Source organism: Mirounga angustirostris, unplaced genomic scaffold (assembly GCF_029215605.1).
Source record: "Mirounga angustirostris isolate CCGP_5_RB_7025 unplaced genomic scaffold, mMirAng1.0.hap1 SCAF_13, whole genome shotgun sequence".
NCBI classification, from domain to species: Eukaryota; Metazoa; Chordata; class Mammalia; order Carnivora; family Phocidae; genus Mirounga; species Mirounga angustirostris.
Genome location: NW_026991721.1, coordinates 25,717,405 through 25,730,382, shown reverse-complemented (window position 1 = coordinate 25,730,382; position 12,978 = coordinate 25,717,405). Strand labels below are relative to the sequence as shown.

General features: G+C 43.8%; 1 pseudogene; it reads right to left on the bottom strand.

The window, feature by feature from the left end:
• Positions 1-7,348: 7,348 nt before the first annotated feature.
• On the bottom strand, positions 7,349-11,795 carry LOC123857998 (small ribosomal subunit protein uS3-like; annotated as a pseudogene).
• Positions 11,796-12,978: the final 1,183 nt, after the last annotated feature.

The window sequence follows — 12,978 nt, the reverse complement described above, 5'->3', positions numbered from 1 at the left end:
CATGGGAGGTATCACTGCTTTTCAGGCTGCAGGACTTCTGATGATAACACTGGTGGATAATCATTAGGCAGTATTATGCCTTCATTGCACTTGGTTTCAGCCCTTGTGCAGGGCCAGGAAATGAATTTTTAAAAAATCACATCTGTTGGGGCACCTGGGTAGCTCAGTCTGTTGAGCGTCTGCCTTTGGCTCAGGTCATGATCCCGGGGTCCTGGGATGGAGCCTTGCGTCGGGCTCCCTGCTCTGCGGGGAGCCTGCTTCTCCCTCTCCCACCCCCCCTGCTTGTGTTCCCTCTCTCGCTGTCTCTCTCTCTGTCAAATAAATAAAATAAATAAAATAAAATAAAATAAAATCTAAAAAAAAATAAAAATAAAAATCATACTGTTGTACCGCAGTTGTTCAGCTGCCCATTCCTGAAGTGCTTTCCTTTGGGATTCTATAAATTTTGTAGGTTTTCCCCCTAGTAAATCCTTACAATTCAAAACAAATAAATCCTTACAATTCAAAACAAATAATGGGTGGTTATTTATTAATAGTGACTTTATGGAGAAGGAAGTTGAGGCAGACTGACTGTTAGCAGCCCATGCATATGGCTGGTAAGTCTCAGGGGGATTTTCAGCGTATTTTGGTTTTATCTCCAGCTGGATCCCAGCTGTATTATGAGACAATATAAATTCAGGACCTTTTATTCAGAAAGCTCATTCATCTGATCATCCTAGACACACTTGTGATTCTATCAGGTGACGTTAGAGGGGTCACAGACTCAGAGCCAGAACAGTCTATAACTGTTCTCCGAGAGAACTTTCCGCATTCTGGTGGAAATGTCCCGTGTCTGCTCTGTCCGGTGCCATAGCCACCAGCCCCCTGTGGCTCCCGAACACTTGAAATGTGGCCAGTGTGACTGAGCAACGGAAGTTTACATTTGGGTTAATTTTGGTTAACTTGAATAGCCACATGTGGCTAGGGGCCTGTGTATTGGACAGCACAGATTTGTGAAGGACTGCATTCATTTTTTTTATTGTAGTTCACTGCGAGGAGCACATTTTATATTGTACTACAGCACAGATGTGCCCCACATCAGAACAAACTGCCCGCCCCACATCAGAACTTCACCAAACAGTATTCAGCCTGACTACAAGCAGTGCACGCTGGTAATTTCTATTTCGTTCTGTTCTGTTTCATTTTTTTAAAAGGCTGGTGGTGACTTGATAAATTGATTTTGTGACTCGCAGGTGGGTTATGAGCCCCAGGTTTAAGAACATTGCTACAGTTTTTTAATATGCAAATAAAGTTTAAAATGTGAAGAAAAACAACAACAACAACAACACTGCCATCCTTACGTTATCTGCCCCCCACCTCCAGCCGTTCCTTCTACCTTTTTACTCCTGTCTCTGCATCTGCCCTCCTTGCAGGGTCTTTGCATTGTCTGTTCCCTCTGCCTGGTATGCTTTTCCCTGTGTCATCCCATGACTACATTTCTCACATCCACAGATTTCTGCTCTAATGTTCACTAAAGGTTTCCTCCGGTAACCACCTACTGGGGTGCTCTGGGAGGCTCCCCATGCCCCTTATCCTGGCTTGCTTTTTTCTGTAGCAATGTTCATCACCTGAAAGCGATAATCATTTGTTTATTGTCTGCCTCCCCAGCTAGAATATCAGCCCCATGAAGACAAGGGACTGTTTTGTTGGCTGGTATGTCTCAGTATCCAAAATAAGCTTTTAATAAATATTTGTTGAATAATTGAACAGACATGGCCCCATGACCTTACTGAGATTTTTTTGTTATGGCTTTATATGCCGAGAGGCGTGTGGGAGCTTTCATTCATTCCTTTGGAGATACTGAGTTCATCCCAGTGGCCTGGCTTGTGCTCTGGGCACAGGGGATAGATATGCTAGAGGAGAAGGTAGACACATCTTTGTCCTTTTGAAAACTTTAATTGGCATCTGGGACTCTGCTGTGTATGGGTCCAGGAATGTGGTGCCGGAGGTTGTCTGAATATGCACCAGACAATTAGAGGAGTCAGGTGGAGATTTTGCATTTCCCAAAAGTAAAAGTGGCCCTTAGTAGAGCCGCTGAGTGGTGGGGCCAGCACCGCAGGGAGGTCTAGGAAAATATTAGCAGACAGAATTTGATAGGGAGAACTGGAGTACTGGTGAGGTGCCCCATCTTAGCTGCTGTTATAGACTCTAGCAGAGTCTAAGACTAGACTTCAGGACTCATCTTCCATTCCAGAAGCTCCCCATGCATCTCTTTATGGTTTGCTTCTACATTTTCCTCTCAGCATAGAAATAAAAATGGCCCACCTAAAAAAAAATGATTGTTGCTTCAGTGCTGAGTGGCAAGCTTTATGAGAACCGAGTAATGGGCTTGGTAGATAGCTATCTAATTATAATCATACCCTGAAATTTTTATTAGCCAGTCTTCATACCTAATGGTTTCTGCTTGCACTACGGATACGTTGGTGGTTCTTGAATCCATTTTGAAGGCACAAAGTGTTTCTATTCTTGGTGTATTTTCCCTCATCTTTCCTTAGAGTCAGATTTATTATTCCTTAGACTTCTCCCCTGTCCTTCATTAGAGAGTCATCAGGATGGTGCTATTTTTTTCTCCTTTGTTGAGTGTACACAGTAAATATAATTTGTTGAATGGCTTTCTTTTTTCCAACAGGAAGTCTTCAAAGAGAGCCTATTAAAGTATTAAGCCTCCATGTAATAAACAGTGGAACTGGGCCAACACATCCAAAACATCTGAGCAATCTCTTTATATTGTACACTCGAGCTTTCAGATGCATCAGTTTTACAGTACATCATCTGACACTATTTGTGATAAATATTCCCCAGTGATTAAATCATCATTTTATGTTCTTATGCACAAGAAAGAGCATCCACAAAGCTACTCCCTAGTCATCGAGCTCACATGTTAAGAGTCTCGGTTTGTAGATCAGAAACCTTTTATTAATTTTGACTGAGCCGTTCTAAAGAGGTCATGTGGATTTTCATAAAACAGATTTATGTAAGAAGTACCTTTTTTTTTTTTTTCCTTCTTCTTTCCTTCTTAGGGAGGGACAGAGAGAGTGGGGATTGAACCACCTGGTGGGGAAAACCAGGAAATGGACCCTGAAGTAAATGAGAAGCTGTGCCTTGATGGTCATGGTTAATAAATATTTACCGTGAAGTCCTGAGCTGCAACTCTGCAGTTTTGTTAGCATAAACGTTTCATTACCACAGAATACTTGATGAGCTCGTGGAGCAGGCGACTTGTGCAGCGTCTGGAGCATGAGACTGCACTTGGGCTCACTCTCTTGCTCGCTTGTCCTTAGGGATGGGCGTCTGCAGGCGCCACTTTTTTTTTTTTTTTTTAACTGAATTAATGCAGTGGTCCTGGCTGGGATTTTGCCTGTTCTCCACGGATGGAGCCTGTGGGAGGGTGCCAAGGGACCCTCTAGGCCTGATTTACAGCCTCAAATGAAGCTAAAGCTGATAGTTTATGTTTTAAATAATGCATAGTTAGCTCTGCAAACAAATGAGCCAGATCCTTCCTCCTGTCAGAGTCCCTCTGGAGGAGGGTGGAGGTGCTTGGGGGAAGCGCATGAACTCCCCCCAGTGGCATGTGGGCCCCCGAAAGCCCCTCTTCCCAGGCAGGGGACTACACCAGTGGAAGTTTGGACTGACTAGGAGGAAAGGGAAGGCACAGGGAGTGTGTGGGGAGTGGCCAGAGGGGCTGCAAGAGCATATCATGGGGGTGGGGGTGGGGAGCCCACTAGCAAGGACAGCCCAGCTGGTGGGGAGATGCCGGCCTGCTACAGGGGCTCTTAGACTTCTAGAATTATGTCATTTCTTGCCGCTACAAGTGTGGGCTGTGGGCTGGTAACAGCAGCATCCCCTGGGAGCTTGTTTGAAATGCAGAAGCCTAGGCCCTAACTCAGGCTTCTGGATTCTGAATCTTCACTTTAACAAGAAGTCCAGGTGATTCGTCTGCACATCAGAGTTTGAGAAGTGCTGACTAAGCACTTGCATTTTAATACTTTTACAGACCCTTGATCAAGCATTAAATATTTGTGACTCACAAAGCAGATGAGTAAGTCACTCCAACCGTGCTGGTTTGCAGCCCACCCCCCATGTTTTAGGGAAGAAAGGACGGAATAACAACAAAAGTGTGAGGTTGGCCAGGGATGGAGTTAGTGGGAATTTTAATGCAGTTTTGGCCATGACACACCATTGCCGGTATGAACTCAGAGCGGTGCTTTTCAGACTAGAACAGGCATCAGAATTACCGGAGGGCTTGTTAAAATGCCGGTTGTTGGACCCCACCCCAGCGTTTCCGATTCAGTAGATTTTGGGATAGGGGCTGAGAATTTTTGTTTCTAGCAAGTTCCCAGGTCATGCTGCTGCTGGTCTGGGGACCTCACTTTGACATGTATAATTCTGATCATGGCAACTGAATGGTGCTTGTTTGTGTGATTGCTGCCCCACGAAGTCTGTGTTCTGGAGCCAAGCTTGGCCTCCTCTCCTGCTGGGTCTCTCACCATCCCTCTTTACTACTGATTCTCAGAGTGTCATCCACGACCCATCCATCCCTGCAGATTCCCCGAGTCCACTCTCTCGACCTTCTGAATCAGAATCCAATCGGAATCCCTCGGAGTGGGACACAGGATGGTTCGTGAGCATCCCAGGGCGACTCTTAGACGCACATACGAGAAACAGCCATTGCTTTGTGGGCTCCTTCCCAAATGCATTACATTCTTTGTTGCTAGGGTGTGTTTTGCCCTTTTCTTGGCTCTTTGTTACTTGACTTGGGCCACCGCTGCACCAGGAATGCCCTTCCACATCTGCTCACTTGCTAGCATTCTCCTGTTCTTCCAGTCTTCCTCAGAAGCTTCGTCCTCCTGACCACCCCCCCAGCTGCATGTGATCCCTAGACTGTGCTTGTTTTTTAAAATAAGCTCTTTAAAATGAGATTCCAGTCCTTATATTTCAGTCAATTTAAGATGCCTTTGCATGCCTCCCCAAACCCCCTCCTCTTCCTGAGTTGAATTTATAAGTATATGGCACAGGTGGCCTAGTGAGGTGTAGGTCAGTGGACATTGCCATGAAAAAACAAGAAAAGAATAAGAAAAGCTTGTGACTTCTCAAAGTTGTGAAGTGTTAAAAACTCAGTGGTACGTGACACAAAACAGCGCTGCCCCTAATGCTGTTAAGTACATGATTATAGCCCCTATTGATTGTAGGCTCTTGGATGGCTGAGACTGTCTTATACTCCTCATATTGGTCCCCCATGTACCTGGCTTGTAGTAAGTATTCAATAAATATTAGTTGAATGATGTAAATGAGATTTAATTATCTTTGGGTAAAGATAAAAAAAACCATCCCTTTTCTGCTTTGGTCATTTATTGCATGTGGAAATGCATACCCTGCTTTGGATGCTGATGAGAAGGGCAAATAGAAGAGATGCAGCCAGGAGAATGATGATCTTCATTCAGGCTTTAAATGCACACTGCTCCCTGGAGCCAGCACTGTTTCTGCAGTATCCTGGATGTGCGTGGGACTCAGAATGGGGAGTGGGGGGGCGATGGGGTTGTGCGAAGGGCTGCCCTCCCGGACTCTCTGTTCGAAGGGCATGGGGAAATCCTAAACTCCTCTTGCCCAGAGACCATGGGTCTCCAATATCTCTGTATCCCAGGCACTTAGAATAGAAAGCAGGCTGGGAGTCAGTGCTTGTTGAATGAATGAATGAATGAATGAATGAATGAATGAATGAATGAATGAAATTGTGACTTTGAGTCCCCATCCAGGTATCAAATCTTGACCTCTTTATGTCTCATTTGCTTCATTTTTAGGGTAGGGGTCTTATGATGTACTCTAACTTATTTCAAGGAATTTTTGAGAACTTAAGGTGATTTAATTAATCTGAGAGCACTATTTAAAGTGTTACATATGCGTTATTACTTAGATCATATGAGAACTTTTTCTGTGTTTCTTACAGACAGCTCTTCTTCTTGGTTCTGAAGGCCTATTTTAAAACTTTGTCAATTAGGGGACTCTTGGTTCTCTTGGTTGGCTCATTCTCTGCTGATTTTCTCTGTATGTACAGCACACGAAGTGCAGGTTTTGAAAGTGTTTGTGTGTCACCGTGGTGTATCAAGGGATCTTCCTGCTAATACTTGTTTCTCTGCTAGCTATATTTCATACTTTGTACTATGGCTTTCTTCAAAGAAACTCCAGGCTTATAAGAATGATTTGTTGTGGCATTTCCTTTTGAGACATAAACTTTGGGGGCGCCTGGGTGGCTCTGTCGTTAAGCGTCTGCCTTCGGCTCAGGTCATGATCCCAGGGTCCTGCGATCCAGCCCCACATCGGGCTCCCTGCTCCACGGGGAAGCCTGCTTCTCCCCTCCTTCTCCCCCTGCTTGTGTTCCCTCTCTCGCTATGTCTCTCTCTGTCAGATAAATAAATAAAATCTTAAAAAAAAAAGAGAGACATATACTTTGAAATGAGATAAGTACATAGTAGAGACATCTGGGTGCGGTAGTAAGAGTGGGAGGAAGTCGGCATTTGGACTTGGATCACCTTCGTTCAAGTCCTGACTCTGCCCTTCATTTGCAATATGTGTGATCTTGGGCATTTTTTTTCTTTTGTAATATTTTATTATGGAGAATTTAAAAAATACACAAAATATGCAAAATAGTATAATGAACCCCCCATTTACCCATCACTCAACTTCAATGACTATTAACTGATGACCAGTTTGTTTCAACGGTAACGACATCTCCTGTTCCCCCAATATAATTTTTAATAAGATGTAAGATGTCATATTCTTTCATTCATAGTTTTTTCAAGGTTCATTTATTTATTTTTAGAGAGAGAGAGAGTGAGAGAGAGAGTGCATGCGTGAGCAGGGAGAGAGGCAGCAGGAGAGGGGGGGGAGAGAACCTCGAGCAGACTCCCTGCTGAACATGGAGCCCAACTATGCAGGGTTTGATCTCATGATTCTGAGCTCACGACCTGAGCCAAAATCAAGAGTCAGACGCTCAACCAGCTGAGCCACCCAGGCGCCCCTCATTTGTAGATATTTCAATACGAATCTCTGAAAAGATAAGGACTATTTATTTATTTATTTATTTAAGTAGGCTCCATGCCCATCGTGGAGCCCAGTGCTGGGCTTGAACTCATGATCCTGAGATGGAAACCTGAGCTGAAATCAAGGGTCAGACACTTAACCGACTGAGCCACCCAGGCGCCCTTTATTTTTAAATTTTTAAATTTTTTATTTTTTTCTTTTTCAAAGATTTTTATTAAAGGTCTTTACAGAGCAAATCCAGACTCCAGATCCAGCTGCCAAGGAGACCCTGTTATACTGTGGGTACTGGCTATGGTATGGCAGGGGCCCTGGGTTACCACCCTTCTGTTCCAAGATGGCGGTGGTGGGCAGTATCTCATCCTCGGGGTCCATAATTGTCATGTGATCAGGCCGGGGCTTCTCAGGGCCAGTCTTAGCACTTGGGTCCCGGGAAAGCACGATCTTCACTTGATGCCCAGCATACCCTGTCTTTGCCGCACACGGTACACAGTACTGTCAACACAGTAGGTCACAGGGTCCCCACTGTGAATCAGCAAGTCATCCACAAACTTCATGAATGTAGCCCTCTGTCCTTGGAGTTTCCTGGACACCATGACCTCAGAGCTTTGGCCCCACTCTCCATGCTGAACTGCAGGCCCCCCACACGGCAAGGCCTCCTAGGAGGTTTTTTTTTTTAATTTAAGAAAAAAATTTTTTTTTTAATGTTTTATTTATTTATTCATGAGAGTCAGAGAGAGAGAGAGAGGCAGAGGCAGAGGGAGAAGCAGGCTCCCCGCCCAGCAGGGAGCCCGATGTGGGACTCGATCCCAGGACCCTGGGATCATGACCTGAGCCGAAGGCAGACGCTCAACCATCTGAGCCACCCAGGTGCCCCAAGGCCTCCTAGGAGTTTTAACACAGAGACTCAGCCTGGACCATAGCACACAGACCTCTTGTGGCCTCCTTTTCAGCATGGAGCTCTACGGTGCCCCCAGGGAAGCCAAACCTCTTCTGAACCACAGCAGTTGATTCCCAGATACACCAGTCCTTCTCACCAAGAACATTCTGTGTCCTGGCGGCCAAGATAATGATTTCTGTCTTGGTTGGTGTAACTTGGACCTCAGCTCTGGAGTAACAATCGTCAGCCAGCTCCTGAGTGAGAAAATCATTCTGTTCAGCTCTGAAGATGGCATTAGCGACAGACTTCCTCTTCTTGGAAATTTGCACCGTCGTCTTGCCGCCAAAAGGAAAGCAGATAAAGACGTTTGAAAAACACAACTAAACTATCATGATCACATCTGAACAAATTAATAATTCTTAATATCAATAGAATCCACTGTTATAAATTTTCTATTTTCTTTTATAGTTTATTTGAAATAGGATCCAGTAAGCCCCACATCTGCTATCTGTAAAAATGTCTTTTAAGGATCTTTTAATCTATAGGTTCTCCCTTATCTCTCTCTCTCTCTTTCTCTTTATCATATAAAAGTGCAAGGGAAAAAAAAAAAAAACCAGGTTGTTTCCTTCTGGAATTTGTCTGTTTGGATTTTGCTGATTATATCTTTGTGGCATATTTTCTGTAAATTAGAGGCATGACCAGATTTAGGTTAGGGTTTTGGTTTTGAATCTTGGGCATGTTATTTGTTCTTTCTGACCTCTGTGAAATGGGGTGCATACTACCCATCTCATAGCTGTTGTGAAATTATAAAAGAGAATATCCAGGGTAAGACCATGTCCACACCTCAGAAAGAGTAGTTGTCATTATGATTGGATTATACTTTTTGTTGGCATTTGGGGGGCTGAGCCCTAGGGAAGCTATTCTCCTCCCACACTATTCAGACTTAATATTATAGCAGGTGTTGTGTCAGCATCAGATCGAGTAGGGGTCCTGCTCTACTATATTAGGCTTGAATATGAGTTAAAGTACTTAAACTCTCTGAGCTTTCCTCGTTTCCTCAAATGCAGCTAATAACATATATCCTCAGAATTCTGAGAGTAGAGATGATGTATGTAAAGAACCTTGAATGTGGTGCTCATCATGGGGTTGATGGTCTTTGTTATTGATACTTTTGGTACCTGAATTCTCATGTGGGACTTGGGGGCACTTCGGTTGTGAAGGGATTCTGGGTATGACTGGGGGGTGTAACTAAATCTCTTCTTCTCCTCTTTTAAACATATTTGGGGATAAAATAACCTACAGTATAACCAGAAGAAAGAAATAAAAGTAAACCCTTTGGGTGCTGAGTACAGTTACATTTATTGGTGTACAGATGCTGGAATGTGAATGGAAACATCTACTTACTTCTATTATGACCAGGAGAAAGGCTGGGATTCTGTTTTACGCTGTATCAAATATGATAGGGGTGCAGAAACAGGGCAAACACCACCTTCGCCAAAAGATCAAGGGTGACAGCACCAGGAAGGGGATGTATCAACTCTTTTGTGATGTGCCCCGTGTTGTGATGCACTGAGAAGGGCAAAACATCCTCTCTGGGGGTTTCTTACTCAAAATGCCCAATCTCGCTTTATCATGAGAAAACATCAGACACACCCAAATCAAGGGACATTCTGCAAAAGACCTGACCAGCTCTCTTGGCAGATGTCAAGGCTGTGAAAGACAAAGACCGAGGAACTGTCACAGGTTGGCAGAGGCTAACAAGACTTGAGAATTAAATGCAGCGTGGGATCCAGGATTGGATCCTGCATGAGAAAAAGAACTTTAGAGGTAAAGCTAGCAGCATTCAAATAACGTCTGTCAAGTCATTAATAGTAATTTATCAGAGTTATTTTCCTGGTTTGGGCAGTTGTATCATGGCCATGTGAGATATTAACACTGGAGGAAGCTGGCTGAAGGGTACTGAACTCTCTGTACTGTTTTTGTGATGTTCTGTAAGTCTAAAATTCTTTCAAAAGTTAAAAACACGATACTGGGATGCATGGCAGCTTTTGTGAAGTTTACTGTTTTATAGGAAGTGGAGGATGCTTCTTGTCTGCACATTAACTTAGGAGCTAGAAACACCAATCTACTCTTGAGCTAAAGCAGTCAAGATCTCTCTGGACTGGTGAAGTTCCTCACTGTAAATTGAGAGGGAGTTGTGTTAACTCTTTGAGGTTCCCCAAGACCATCCAAGTACACAGGTGTTTGGGCCCCCCGGGTTGACGGTGTGTTGGTGGTATCCTCTTTCATTGGGTTGATCTGGCTAATAATGATAGTTAACTCCTTCGATTGGATGTCTGTTATATGCTCGAAACTTGAGTGCTAAGTGCTTATCATCAATCCTTAAAACATCCTTGAAAGGCAGGTGATAGCTCCCCCATTTTATGATACGTCTCAGAGAGACTCATTTGCCCAAGATTACTCAGCTGGAGTGGAAATCTAACTCCAAAGCTCAGACTCTGACAGCTGAACCATTCTGCTCTCCCTCACAGGGGCCCTTCTGGCCAGTCCAAGAATGCCTGCGTGCCCCTGCTGGGCCTCCGGACCTGCCCCCGCCCCTTACCATGTATGCTTGCACTGCATAGAAAAGAGGATTTAGGGGTACTGCTATTTTCCTATCCTCTGTTATCTGTGTGTTGACTAGACTTTTATGTAGGCTCTTTGGGGGCTATTGATAGGCTTCTATGGTCAGATATCTTTGGGGGAACTTAGGGATAAATAAATTAAATAGCTCTCCATCTTTCCCCAGGCAGCCAAATGCATTTGGAGAAAACCACACAACCGGGCTGACTGGTCCCACTGGTTTATTCCTAGTAACCTTAAATGGGCTGTTCAAGCTGCCTAGCAGCGCTGCCCTGTTGCCTTATCCGGACATGCATCCACTCTCTGGGATAACTGCTTCACACCTTCTCCCCACTCATAACATCCCCACATCTCCTAAAAAAAAAACAAAACCCTATTCCAACAGAGAATTTCTGCAAGCCCCCACGGCTGCCATGACCAAGCTGCCCGAATCCTGCCTCCTCTCTTGGTAAGGATGGAGCACTTTTGACTCTTGTGCACGAGATTGAGGCCCTCCTACCAGTAGTTCTCCCTCCGGTCCCCTCTCTCCCGATGCAGACGTGCATGTGCTCTATCTTCCATGTTAGAGAAGCCCCACGTTGACCACACATCCCCCCTCAGCTGCTGCTCTGAACCTCATCCCCTCTCCAGCCAACCTCCTTGGAAGAGTCTTCTTTCAGACTGTCTCCAATTCCTTATGTCCCTTTCTTGCTCTTTTTTAAAAATTGAGGTGAAATTCACTTAACATAAAACTAACCATTTTAATATGTTAACATGTACAATTCAGTAGCATTTAGTACATCCACGGTGTTGTACAGTTACCAGCTCCATCTAGTTCCAGAGCCTTCTTGTCATTCCCAAAGTGCCTCCCTCCCCTTGCTGGTTACGTGCTCCCTCTCTATCCTCCCCTTGCCCTAGCCTCTGGCAACCACCAATCTGTTTTCTGTCTATGGATTTACCTATTTTGTATATTTTATAAAATGGGCTCATACAATATGTTGACCTTCTTTCGCTTACATAATGTTTTCAAGGTTCATCCATGTTGTGACATGTGTCAGAATTTCTTTACCTTTTATTGCTTCGTAAGATCTCATTGTATATATATATGGCACATTTTGTTTATTCATTCATGGATGAACATTTGGGTTGTTTCTACCTTTTGGCTATTGTGAATAGTGCTGCTGTGAACATTCATGTACAAGTATTTTTCTGAGTATCTGTTTTCTGTACTTTGGGGCATATCCCTAGGAGTGGAATTGCTGGGCCATATGGTAGTTCTGTGTTTTAGTTTTTGAGTCACCGCTGAACTGTTTGGTGGCTTGGGCCAAGTAACCGGACCATTTTACATTATTGCCAGCAATGTACAAGCATTTCAGTTTCCTTACATCTGTATCAATATTGGATATTTCCTGGTTTTCTTCCCATAGCCACCCTAGTAGATATGAAGTGGTATCTCATTATGTTTTTTTTTTCTCATTATGGTTTCAATTTGCATTTCCCTAATGGCTAATGACATTGAATATCTTTTCATGTGCTTGTTGGCCATTTTCTGTATCTTTGGAGAAAGGTCTATTCAAGTCCTTTGCCCATTTTTTCATTGGGTTGTTTGTTGTTGTTGTTGAGTTTCCCATTCTCTCTTGAATCCACTTTAATTAGGCTTTTGTCCTTATCATTCCACAAAGTTACTTTTATCAAGATCGCCAATGGCCTCCCATTTGGTCAAACCGAGTGGTCCATTCTCAGTCCTCATTTTATTTTCCTCACAGCAACATTTAAGGGAGGATCACTCCTTCTTTTCTGAGATGCTTTCTTCACTTGGCTTCCCAGATCCCATTCTTTCTTAGTTCTTCTCAGTGTTCTTTGCTGGTCCCTCCTCATCTTCATGACCTCTAAGCCTTAAAGTTCCTCACAGCTCAGCTTTCACACCTCTTGTCTTTCTATCTCCACTTTCCTGGGTGACTCCATCCTTCCAGCTGTCCAGAAATCCTGGAGTTGTCCTTGACCTTTCTTTTACCTCCTCCACCTGGCTTTATCTCCATAATATATCTAGACCTTGATCATGTCTCACAGCCTTCACTGTACTTACCCTGTTCCAAACCACCATCATTTTTCAGCTGGAATTTTGGAGTACCCTACAAGTTTAGTTGTAAACAATGGGACTAAAGCAGTAAACAAAAAAACAAAATCCCTGCTTTCATGAAGTTGATATTTTAATAGGGGAAACCAAGCAATAAATAAGTGCTAAGGGAAAAAATAAAGCAGAGGAAGAGAGATCAGAAGAGGAAAGAGGACTAGATGCCACCATCTAGACTGCATGAAACATAGCAACCAGAGAGATCCTGTTAAATTGTGAGTCAGATCTCATGTTATAGCTCTGCTCTGAAGCCTCCAATTGCACCTTGTTTTACTCCAAGTTTGAGCCA